Source organism: Triticum urartu, chromosome 1A (genome assembly GCF_056163025.1).
Source record: "Triticum urartu cultivar PI428250 chromosome 1A, HENAU_Tu73, whole genome shotgun sequence".
Taxonomy (NCBI): Eukaryota; Viridiplantae; Streptophyta; class Magnoliopsida; order Poales; family Poaceae; genus Triticum; species Triticum urartu.
Genome location: NC_141873.1, coordinates 46,155,108 through 46,165,833, shown reverse-complemented (window position 1 = coordinate 46,165,833; position 10,726 = coordinate 46,155,108). Strand labels below are relative to the sequence as shown.

The window sequence follows — 10,726 nt, the reverse complement described above, 5'->3', positions numbered from 1 at the left end:
ATTCACCACATGATATGTGTTTTGCTTGGAGCGTCTTGTATGATTTGATTCTTTTCTTTTTATTTTACCACAATCATCCTTGCTGTACACACCTTTTGAGAGAGACTCACATGATTTGAAATTTATTAGAATACTCTATGTGATGCCCTCGATTCAATCATACACTAATCATACACGCAAGTGTGTACGATCAAGATCAAGGACTCACGGGAAGAGATCACATCACAACTCTAGACACAAATTTAAAATAATACAAGCTTTATATTACACGCCAGGGGCCTCGAGGGCTCAAATACGTAAGCTCGAATACACAAGAATCAGCGGAAGCAACAATATCTGAGTACAAACATAAGTTAAACAAGTTTGCCTTAAGAAGACTAGCACAAAAACAACATTGATCGAAAAGGCAAGGCCTCCTTCCTGGGAGCCTCCTAACTACTCCAAGTCGTCAGCGGCCGTCACGTAGTAGTAGGCACCCTCGGGGTAGCAGTAGTCTTCAGTGGCGTCGTCTGGCTCCTGGGATCCGTCATCTGGTCGCAATAATCGGGTATGGGGGAAAAGAGGTAGCAAAGCAGCCGTGAGTACTCATCCATAGTACTCGCAAGACTTACATCAGATCTAAACTAAGTATGCATCTATATCAAAGGAAATGGGCTGTATCTGTGGACTAAACTACAGAATGCCAGAAAGAAGGGGAAAGCCTAGCCTATAGAAGACTAGAATCTTGAAGCATCTTCAATGCATCTTGCAGCATATAGAAGAGTACAGGTCAACATAATGTCAAGTAGTAGAGTTATCAACCTGGCCAGAGATCCTTTCTCGACTCCCTGCAGAAAGCAATCCCAGAGCCATACTATCCATTTCTCATCTCCATGTCTCATATCCATTTCTTATCTCAAGTATGAAGTTCTAGTTGTATTGATCGGGATACAACTTCAAGTGTCCGTTACCGTAGGACAGGCTATCGATAGATGTATTCTTCCCTGCAGGGGTGCACCAACTTACCCACCACGCTCGATTAACTCCGGCCGGACACACTTTCCTGGGTCATGCCCGGCCTCGGCCAAACAATACGCCGCAACCCGACCTAGGCTTAATAGAGAGGTCAAGCACGCCAGACTAAACCTATGCCCCCAGGGGTCATGGGCCATCGCCCCGGGAACTCTTGCACGTTGCGTGGGCGGCCAGTGAGTAGACCTAGCTACCTCCTTCAAAAAGGCAGGTGCTTACGCAGTCCAACCCGGCGCGCGCCGCTCAGTCGCTGACGTCTATTAAGCTTTGGCTGATGTATACGACGCAGAACGCCCATACTACGCCCACGTGATGGTTAGTGCTATCAGGCCAGAGGCCCCTCAGATCAAATATCAAATCGTAGTGGATTAGGAACGCGCGGTAACAAGCACAGACTCACGAAAGATGTGACCCCGCCGCCCCGTCTCGAGTACTTGCGGCAAGGGCTAAGAATGCCCGACCACGCCTCATAAGTATCTCGCAGGCACCTTCCAGGTCAACCCGACTCCACATCACTCGCTATTAAGCTCGCGCGGGTACCCCTTGGGGCCGACCCGTCTTTAGTAACATGATTCAGTGTAAAGTCATAGTAACCATAGTAACTGTGTGTCTAACACCAAGGGGAAAACCCGAGGAATCACCCTCGGTGAATTCCACTCGATGTTATCATCAAGGTGAACGTAAGAGGATCCACCCTGAGGTTCACATTTGAGGGGTTGCACGACAGAGCCGTAACGGAAGTGGTTAAGGAGGAAATCACCCTCGATGACCACGACCGAATAGCTACACTACAGGGTAACATCAGAAGTGCTAATGAGGTCTCACCCCCGGCACTCGATAGTAACCCAGTAGTGTCGAGCAACAAAGGGAAAGTGATGTGCGGTGTCGGGGCCTGGTCTTCGATCCCGTTGATCAGGTCTTCGATGATGAAGCAGGGGCAACAAGGACAAGGTGGGGGTCACTGATGGATCGCTAACCAACCTATACTAAGCAGTTTAGGATAAGCAGGTAAGGTACAACAACAGATACAAAAGCAGGCTATGCATCAGAATAGGAGTAAACAATTACAGCGGCAAAATCTAATGCAAGCATGAGAGAATGGAATGGGCGGTATTACAATGATCAAAGGGGGGCTTGCCTGGAAGCTCCGCTGAAAGGGAAGAAGGGGTCGTCGTCGACGTAGTCAATCACAGTGGCATCAACAACGGTCTCGGGGTATAACGGAGAGAAGAGGGGGGAGAAACAGTAAATACATAGCAAGCAAGAGCATAACAGGACAACATGCAGAGCTAGACGTGTTCTAACGCGGTGCTACACAATACTGACGAAGGGGGGAAACATCCGGGAAAGTTTTTCCGAAGTTTGGCATTTTCAGATAGATGAAACGGAGGGGGAAAGTTGCATGTTCGCTATGCTAGGGATGTGTGGAGGACGAACGGACCACGTATAAGGATTCACCTCGTCGTTCTAAGCAAATTCCATGTAGAAAACTTTTTCATCCGAGTCACGGATTATTTCCTATGATTTTCCAAAGTTTTAGCAATATTCTGCAATAAAAAAGTAAATCAAAAATAATGAGTAAAAGCTAGGTGCACCCAGATCTGTGTACACAGAAGTGTACCAGAGGGTGACATGTGGGTCCAGAGGGTCCCAGTTGACCAGTCAAAGTTTGACTGGTCAACAGGGGATGGGGTCCCACTGTCATAGACTAGGCTTAATTAATTAATTCTAGTTTTAACTAATCTAGTGATTAGGCTAATTAAGTAATTATTTTAATTAAACAAATTAATTAAGTTAATTATATATTTACTATTTAATATATATATATATTTTTTAAAAAAATCTTTTTTTGTTTTTCCTTTTTACAAAAAAAGGGCGTGGGGCCCCACTGGGCAGCGACCCAAAGGCCAGGGGCTGGGAGCGCTCGCCCTGCCCGCGCACGTCCAGTGGACGACGAGGCGAGGCCATGGCCGGCCGCAGCCGGCCGGAGCAGGAGGGTGGGAGTGAGGCGAGGATGCGCGCGCACGCGGTGTGGCCGGGCGGGGAGGGACTGGAGCGCGGGGGGAGACAAGGGCGCGGTGGATGCGGTCGCCGGGCTCGGGGGCGGAGTGGCGCGCAGCGGCGGCAGGGGCGTGGCGCCGTAAGCGGAGCAGCGTGGGCGGCGGGATGAGGAGCAGCGGGCAAGAGGGGCGCGGCCCGAGCGGCGGCTAGCGCCGGGCGCGGCGGGGAGCAGTACGGGGCGGGCAGGTGCGGCCAAACGCGGCCCAAGGCGACGCAGGTCGCGCGGGCGCTGCGAGCTTCGGCAATGGCGCCAGCGGATGCAGGCACCAGCGGCAGCAGAGCAGCAGGCTACGAGCGCACGCGGGGGTCGACTAGGCGCTGCGGGACGCGGTCAGGACGCGACAGGGGAGCCCGGGGCGCAACCGACGGTTGGTGAGCGTGAGATCGACGGTAGTGGCTTACAGCGGCCTACGGAATGGATTCGAGAGGGGGAGGAGGGGAATCGAACAGGGGCTCACTGCCGTTACTGTGACGGCCCGAGGACGACTCGAGGTGGCCGAACGTGTTGCGCTCGTCGACGAGATGTGGCTGCCATGGCGGAGAAGACCGCGCGATGGCGAGGTAGCAGGCCGCCCGAGCTCCAACCGATAGGCGAGGGCGACGGAGACGACGATGGCGGAGCTCCTCGATGTTTTGGCGCGACGAATGGAGGCTGGTGGCCAAGGGATCGACGACGATGACGACGACCGCAAGCTCGGCCTCTTCCAGGTCGTCGAATATGAGCGAGGGAGAGGGGGATTTGGGGACTAGGGTTACTGTGAGAGAGAGGGAGCAGGAGGGGCTGCCCTTATCCGCGAGGGGGAGCCGCGGGATGCTCGACAGCGCGCTATTCGGCCGATGGACGGCGTGCACGCCCTGGCCTCCCTGCCTCTCACGAGAGGTTAGGGAAAGGCCAGTACAAAGGGGTCGGTCGACCCTGTAGTCACTAGAGGCCCGGTGGTACAGTGGGTCAGATCCCCTTTTTCCTTCTTCTTTCTCTGGCATTTCTTTCATGTTCTGCATTTTCTCTTGATAGTGAATGATTTTGTAAAATGTGAAACTTGCCACATAAATACATTGCAATATTTTGAGGTTGCACAAAAAGTTCCAAAGCATTGGGAATTGTTTAACTATTTTTTTTAAGAAATTGAAAAGGTCATTTATTTGATGTTGATCCACTTCTTTGGTTGCTAGAGTAAATTTTTAAATCCAAACAATGTTTTTTTAATTGCTTTGCGAATATTTGCAACATTGTGAACAATTTTGTTTTACTGCCAGAAGAAATAACCAATTAGTCTTTATTCTAAATTTGAAATTACCTTTGACTTTTACCTAGTGGCAATTTGGCTTGACTAACATGAGGACATGGCACCATTAAGAGGAGTTTACTGTAGCATGACACCCGGGGTGTTACACTCTATGTGCTTCACTTATATCTTTTGAGCCATATAGTTTTTACTCTAGTGTTTCACTTATATCTTTTAGAGCAAGGAGGTGGTTTTATTTTATAGAAATAATTGATCTCTCATGCTTCACTTATATTATTTTGAGAGTCCTTTATAACAGCACGGAAATTTTCTTTTAGGAATAATATAAAAACTTTCATAGAAAGTGCATTCAATACTATGAGAAGTTTGATATTTGATAATTATTTTGAGATATGGAGATGGTGATATTAGAGTCATGCTAGTTGAGTAGTTGTGAATTTGAGAAATACATGTGTTGAAGTTTGTGATTCCCGTAGCATGCACGTATGGTGAACCGTTATGTGACGAAGTCGGAGCATGGTTTATTTAGCGATGATCTTTTCCTACCAATCTATCCCCCTAGGAGCATGCGCGTAATACTTTGTTTCGATAACTAATAGATTTTTGCAATAAGTATGTGAGTTCTTTATGACTAATGTTGATTCCATGGATTATATGCACTCTCACCCTTCCACAATTGCTAGCCTCTGTAATACCGAGCACTTTTCACCGGTATCATACACCCACCATATACCTTCCTCAAAACAGCCACCATACCTACCTATTATGGCATTTTCATAGCCATTCTGAGATATATTGCCATGCAACTTTCCACCGTTCCATTATTATGAACGCTTCATCATTGTCTTATTGCTTGCATGATCATGTAGTTGACATCGTATTTGTGGCAAAGCCACCGTTCATAATTCTTCATACATGTCACTCATGCATCATTGCACATCCCGGTACACCGCCGGAGGCATTCACAGAGAGTCATATTTTGTTCTAAGTATCGAGTTGTAATTCTTGAGTTGTAAGTAAATAAAGTGTGATGATCATCATTATTAGAGCATTGTCCGAAGTGAGGAAAGGATGATGGAGACTATGATTCACCCACAAGTCGGGATGAGACTCCGGATGAAAAAAGAGAAAGGCCATAAAAAAGGAGAAGGCCCAAAAAATGAGAGAAAAAGAGAGAAGGGACAATGCTACTATCCTTTTCCACACTTGTGCTTCAAAGTAGCACCATGATCTTAATGATAGAGAGTCTCCTACGATATCACTTTCATATACTAGTGGGAATTTTTTATTAGAGAACTTGGCTTGTATATTCCAATGATGGGCTTCCTCAAAATGCCCTAGGTCTTCATGAGCAAGCAAGTTGGATGCACACCCACTTAGTTTCTTTTGTTGAGATTTCATACGCTTATAGCTCTAGTGCGTCCGTTGCATGGCAATCCCTACTCACTCACATTGATATCTATTGATGGGCATCTCCATAGCCCGTTGATACTCCTAGTTGATGTGAGACTATCTTCTCCCTTTTTGTCTTCTCCACAGCCACCATTCTATTCCACCATAGTGCTATATCCATGGCTCACGCTCATATATTGCGTGAAGATTGAAAAAGTTTGAGAACATCAAAAGTATGAAACAATTGCTTGGCTTGTCATCGGGGTTGTGCATGATTTAAATATTTTGTGTGATGAAGATGGAGTATAGCCAGACTATATGATTTTGTAGGGATAACTTTCTTTGAACATGTTATTTTGAGAAGACATGATTACTTTGTTAGTATGCTTGAAGTATTATTATTTGTATGTCAATATTAAACTTTTGTCTTGAATCTTATGGATCTGAACATTCATGCCACAATAAAGAAAAATTACATTGAGAAATATGTTAGAAAGCATTCCACATCAAAAATTCTTTTTTATCATTTACCTACTCGAGGACGAGCAGGAATTAAGCTTGGGGATGCTTGATACATCTCCAACATATCTATAATTTTTATTGTTCCATGCTATTATATTATCTGTTTTGGATGTTTATGGGCTTTATTATACACTTTTATACTATTTATGGGACTAACCTATTAACTGGAGGCCCAGCCCAAATTATTGTTTTCTTGCCTATTTCAGTGTTTCGAAGAAAAGGAATATCAAACGGAGTCCAAACGGAATGAAACCTTCAGGAGAGTTCTTTTCGGAACGGAAGCAATCCGGGAGACTTGGAGTATACGTCAGGCAATCAATGAGGCTGCCACGAGGCAGGGGGCGCGTGCTCCACCCTCGTGGGCCCCTCGTTGCTCCTCCGACGTACTTCTTCCTCATATATATATCAATATACCCTAAAAACATCAAGGAGGAGAATAGATTGGGAGTTCCGCCGCCAGAAGCCTCCGTAGCCACCGAAAACCAATCTAGACCCTTTCCGGCACCCTGCCGGAGGGGCAATCCCTCTCCGGTGGCCATCTTCATCATCCCAGCGCTCTCCATGACGAGGAGGGAGTAGTCCACCCTCGGGGCTGAGGGTATGTACCAGTAGCTATGTGTTTGATATCTCTCTCTCCACTAATAGGGAAAATGTTATACATAGAACTTTAGCAGTAGCGCTTGTTAAAAGAGCACGCTACTGCTAGAGAACACTAGCGCGTGCAAAATAAGTGCGCTGCAGATGGACATATATCAGTAGCGCGTCTCACCGAAAACTCGCTACTACTAAAATTCCAACCACTTAGATGATTGGCTACACATAGTAGTAGCGATCTCCCAAAAACCGCGCTACCGCTAATAAACTTATAGCAGCGCGTTATGCGTAAATCGCTACTGCTAAAGAAAAGAAAATAAACTGAAAAATGAATAGAGAAGTAAATGAAAATAAAAGAAATAGAAAAAGGAGAAAGGAAAAATATAAAATGTAAAGAAAAATAAATGAAAAGGGGGAAAATGATGAAGACTTAGCAGTAGCGCGCTCTCTGAAACGCGCTATAGCTAACTTAGCTATAGAGCATTTTCTGTAACGCGCTACCGTTACTTTTGACTTAACCAAAAATGGTTTCCCCCCGGCCACCACTTCTCCCCCAAATCGATCCCTCGCCCCACTTTGCCGCCGTCTCCCCCACTTCGCCGTCGCCCCCACTTCACTGCCGTCTCCTGCCGCGTCGACGCCGCGCTCATCCTCACGGCCGCCGCCCGAGGCCGCCTAGCCTTGCCACCGCCGCCTCTCGGGCCGCCCTCGACCTCACCGTCGCCTCCCTCGACCACGCCGCCGCCGCCCCCGAGCCCGCCAGGACCGTCGCGTCCCGATCCTGAGCCCGCCCTCGCCGCCCCTACCTCCGTCGCCGAGCACCTCCCTGCCACCGTCTCTCCCCTCTCTGTAAGCCCCTCACCCATCCTTTTTAGTTAATAGATGTTAATGTTAAATAGTAGATAATGTTGATGTTTTTTAGTTAGGGTAATAATAGACGATGTTAAGTAGTAGATAATGTAGATGTTAATTAGTTCAGTAGAGTTTAGTTTTTGAATTGAATTTGTTTAACTAGATGTTAATTAGGGTAGTAGGGTTTAGTTTAGAGTAAAGTTTAGTTCAGTAGTTAACTAAATATAATCTATATTTGGTTTTTGAATTGAGTTTGAGAGAGCATGAGATTTGTGTTGATTTTCTTGAAGTGTCAAACGCTAGGACATGCAAATTTGAAGTGGTCAGGATATATGCAAATTCCTCAATTGTGTTTGCCCTTGTTTCGATTGTGCCCAAGTGGCCTTTTGTTGTTTCCAGGGAATGAAGTTGAGTGGCCTCAGTTCTGCCGGAATGTTGATTCATTTCCGTTCTGAAAAATTTCAGGTTCTCGATTTGTCCACTTTTTAGCAAAGGTCATGCCGAAATTTTCCGTGAATTTTGGCATGACTTGTGCTACAAACTAGGACATATCGAGTGCCCGGGATTTGCCGCACCAGGAAGGAGTCAATGTTCCTGCAAAACATAGGCCTTTTGTATGTCATTATTCATTTTATTAGGTCTAGAATTAATTTACTAGATTTAATCGTGGGAAACATGGCTAGCAACGATGAAGGACAGGGTTCTGGTGATTGCGACGATGTCGACCTGGCAGCAGACAATTTTTGAGCCTTGCTGGCGATCAACCGATGTTGTTGCTGGGCCCACCGGTCGCATCGGGGACTGAGACCGACACGCAGACCGGCGCTGAGACTCAGACCGGCATCGAGACCGGCGCTGAGACTGAGACCGGCGCTGCCTCGGGGAGCGGAGCCGGTATAGAACCGAAAGCAAAGAGGCGACGACTTCCTAACAAGCACAGGACTACTAGGCTGGCGGTCACGGAGGTGGATGACGGAAATTTTGAGCCAAACGTGCCCGAGGAAGCACGCGCGTGCTACGGCAATCAAATTGGCTGCATCATACGGACAACCACCACCATCAACGATGAGAAACTAAACAAGTTAGATAATATGAGGCCCTCCCTCCTAAAGAAGTTGCACCAGATATTCTTGTTCCCGGGCCGGAATGAAAAGGATTATAAAGATCCTGATAAGGACCCGACAATGAAGAAGATAAACAAACACACCATGAGCAAGTTTAGCAACGCGTTGGCTGCCTGGAAAGCAAGGTTGAAATATCGGATCTTCAAGGAAAAGGAACCCTACTCCGAGATTGTAAAGGATAATCCGACAATCATGACAGAGCACTTTGAAATATTAAAGGCGGCTTGCAAGGCCGAAGATGCCAAAAAAAGTCAGAGTACATGAAGGGGCTTCAACAGAAGAACATTGGTGTAGCGACCAGACCACAAACAGTCTGATCTCTGTGCTTCAGTGTCATCCCTGGATCAGTAATGCTGACACGCACAGTACTTGAAGGATTTATAACAGAGTAGCAATCACACACCTATTACAACGGGTGTCTCAAAAGAGAACTTATTACAAATAATATGGCTTAAGGCCATCAAATAACGATAACAGCGGAAGGCTTGGAAGATAAGTGAGTCCATCAACTCCAACGGCATCACTGAGTATAGAACCACGACCTAAGGCTCCTTACTCGTCGTCTGAAAAGTTGGCAACATGAACGTTGCAGCCCGAAAACGGGTCAGCACATGGAATATGCTAGCAAAGTAACACATAGAGAGTAGTGAACAGAAATAGGCTATACTACCTGCATATATGGCTGGTGGAAAGCTCTATGGTTACAGTTTTGCATAAAGCCTGTTTTTCCCTACTTCAAAGGAATAAATTTTAGTTAACTATCATGGTAGTTGTTAAACATTGAGAGCGTAGACACCCTCCCAATCCCAATTAAACATCATCATTAAAACCCAACAAAATTAATTAAAGTCACATGATGAGATTCACATGATAATCCAAGTACTAGATACTCAAGACGTCCATAACCGGGGACACGGCTAACCATGATTAGTTTATACACTCTGCAGAGGTTTGTGCACTTTTCCCCACAAGACTCGATCTCCTCCGTTGGAATTCTCGCACTACATGGTGTTTGAGAAACGGATGAACGAGACATAGTCTTTCAGAAGCGCTAGCACCTTAGGATCGGGTAGACCGTTACACCTACTTTCCCCTACATCTGCTAGTCTACCACTGTAAGAGTTCGCACGACTTAATCAACTATGCTAGGGCCCATAGTAGCTTGTGGCTGCACACAGAAGTTTCTAGTATGAATAATCTCATGATCCCTTTGAGCCTAGGTGGCGGTCCATAAAGAAAAATAGGCAATCGCTGGAATACCTAGGTGCCTTAGTCCACCCAGATGTGTATTAAAGTTGCCACCTTAAATAAACCATTAATTAACAATCTCACATCTGTCATGGATACACTCACCCAATCCACGTCTACTAGCATAGCATGGCAATATAAGCAAATGTAGAAGTAACTCCCAAGGGTTTGATAATAAAACAGGTAATAGGTACTACCTCATCTACTTCCCAACCCACAATTTAATTAGATCCTAATCATGCAATGTTCGAGGATTGATCTAAAGCAATAAAAACTGGGTGATAAAGGGGTATGATCAAAGTGTTACTTGCCTTGCTGATGATCCGTGAAACCTAGAGATTCGAAGTAGCAAGCGGCGCACTCCGGGTATTCTAACGCACCAAACAAACAAGCAAACAATAAGTACTCACCTAGTGCACAGATAAAACTCAAATAAGGGCTCTAACCAGAAATTTCAACTTAAGAACTCCGGTTTGCAAAAAGAAACAAAACTAACGTAACAACGAAAGTCAAACGACGAAAGAAAACAAGCTTTGTTTACTAATCTAGATCTAAGTCAAATTTTCACAGAAGCAAAAGCTTGTTTGAGTTGGTTAAACGGAAAGAGGGTTTCGAGACGAAACTCTAGGTGCTTGAATTGCCTGATTCCGATAAACGAGCAAAAAGTTAAACTAA

At 45.9% G+C, this 10,726-nt stretch overlaps 1 long non-coding RNA gene across 2 annotated transcripts; it reads right to left on the bottom strand.

The window, feature by feature from the left end:
- Positions 1–217: 217 nt before the first annotated feature.
- On the bottom strand, positions 218–3,939 carry LOC147989864 (uncharacterized). 2 transcript variants are annotated; one of them, XR_015618096.1, is made up of 2 exons: positions 2,150–3,939; positions 218–530 (listed from the first exon to the last, which is right to left on the bottom strand). It is a non-coding gene; the product is annotated as an uncharacterized LOC147989864 (long non-coding RNA). The 2 variants fall into 2 exon arrangements; XR_015618097.1 differs by having other exon boundaries at positions 3,531–3,939.
- Between the last annotated feature and the right edge of the window lie 6,787 nt (positions 3,940–10,726).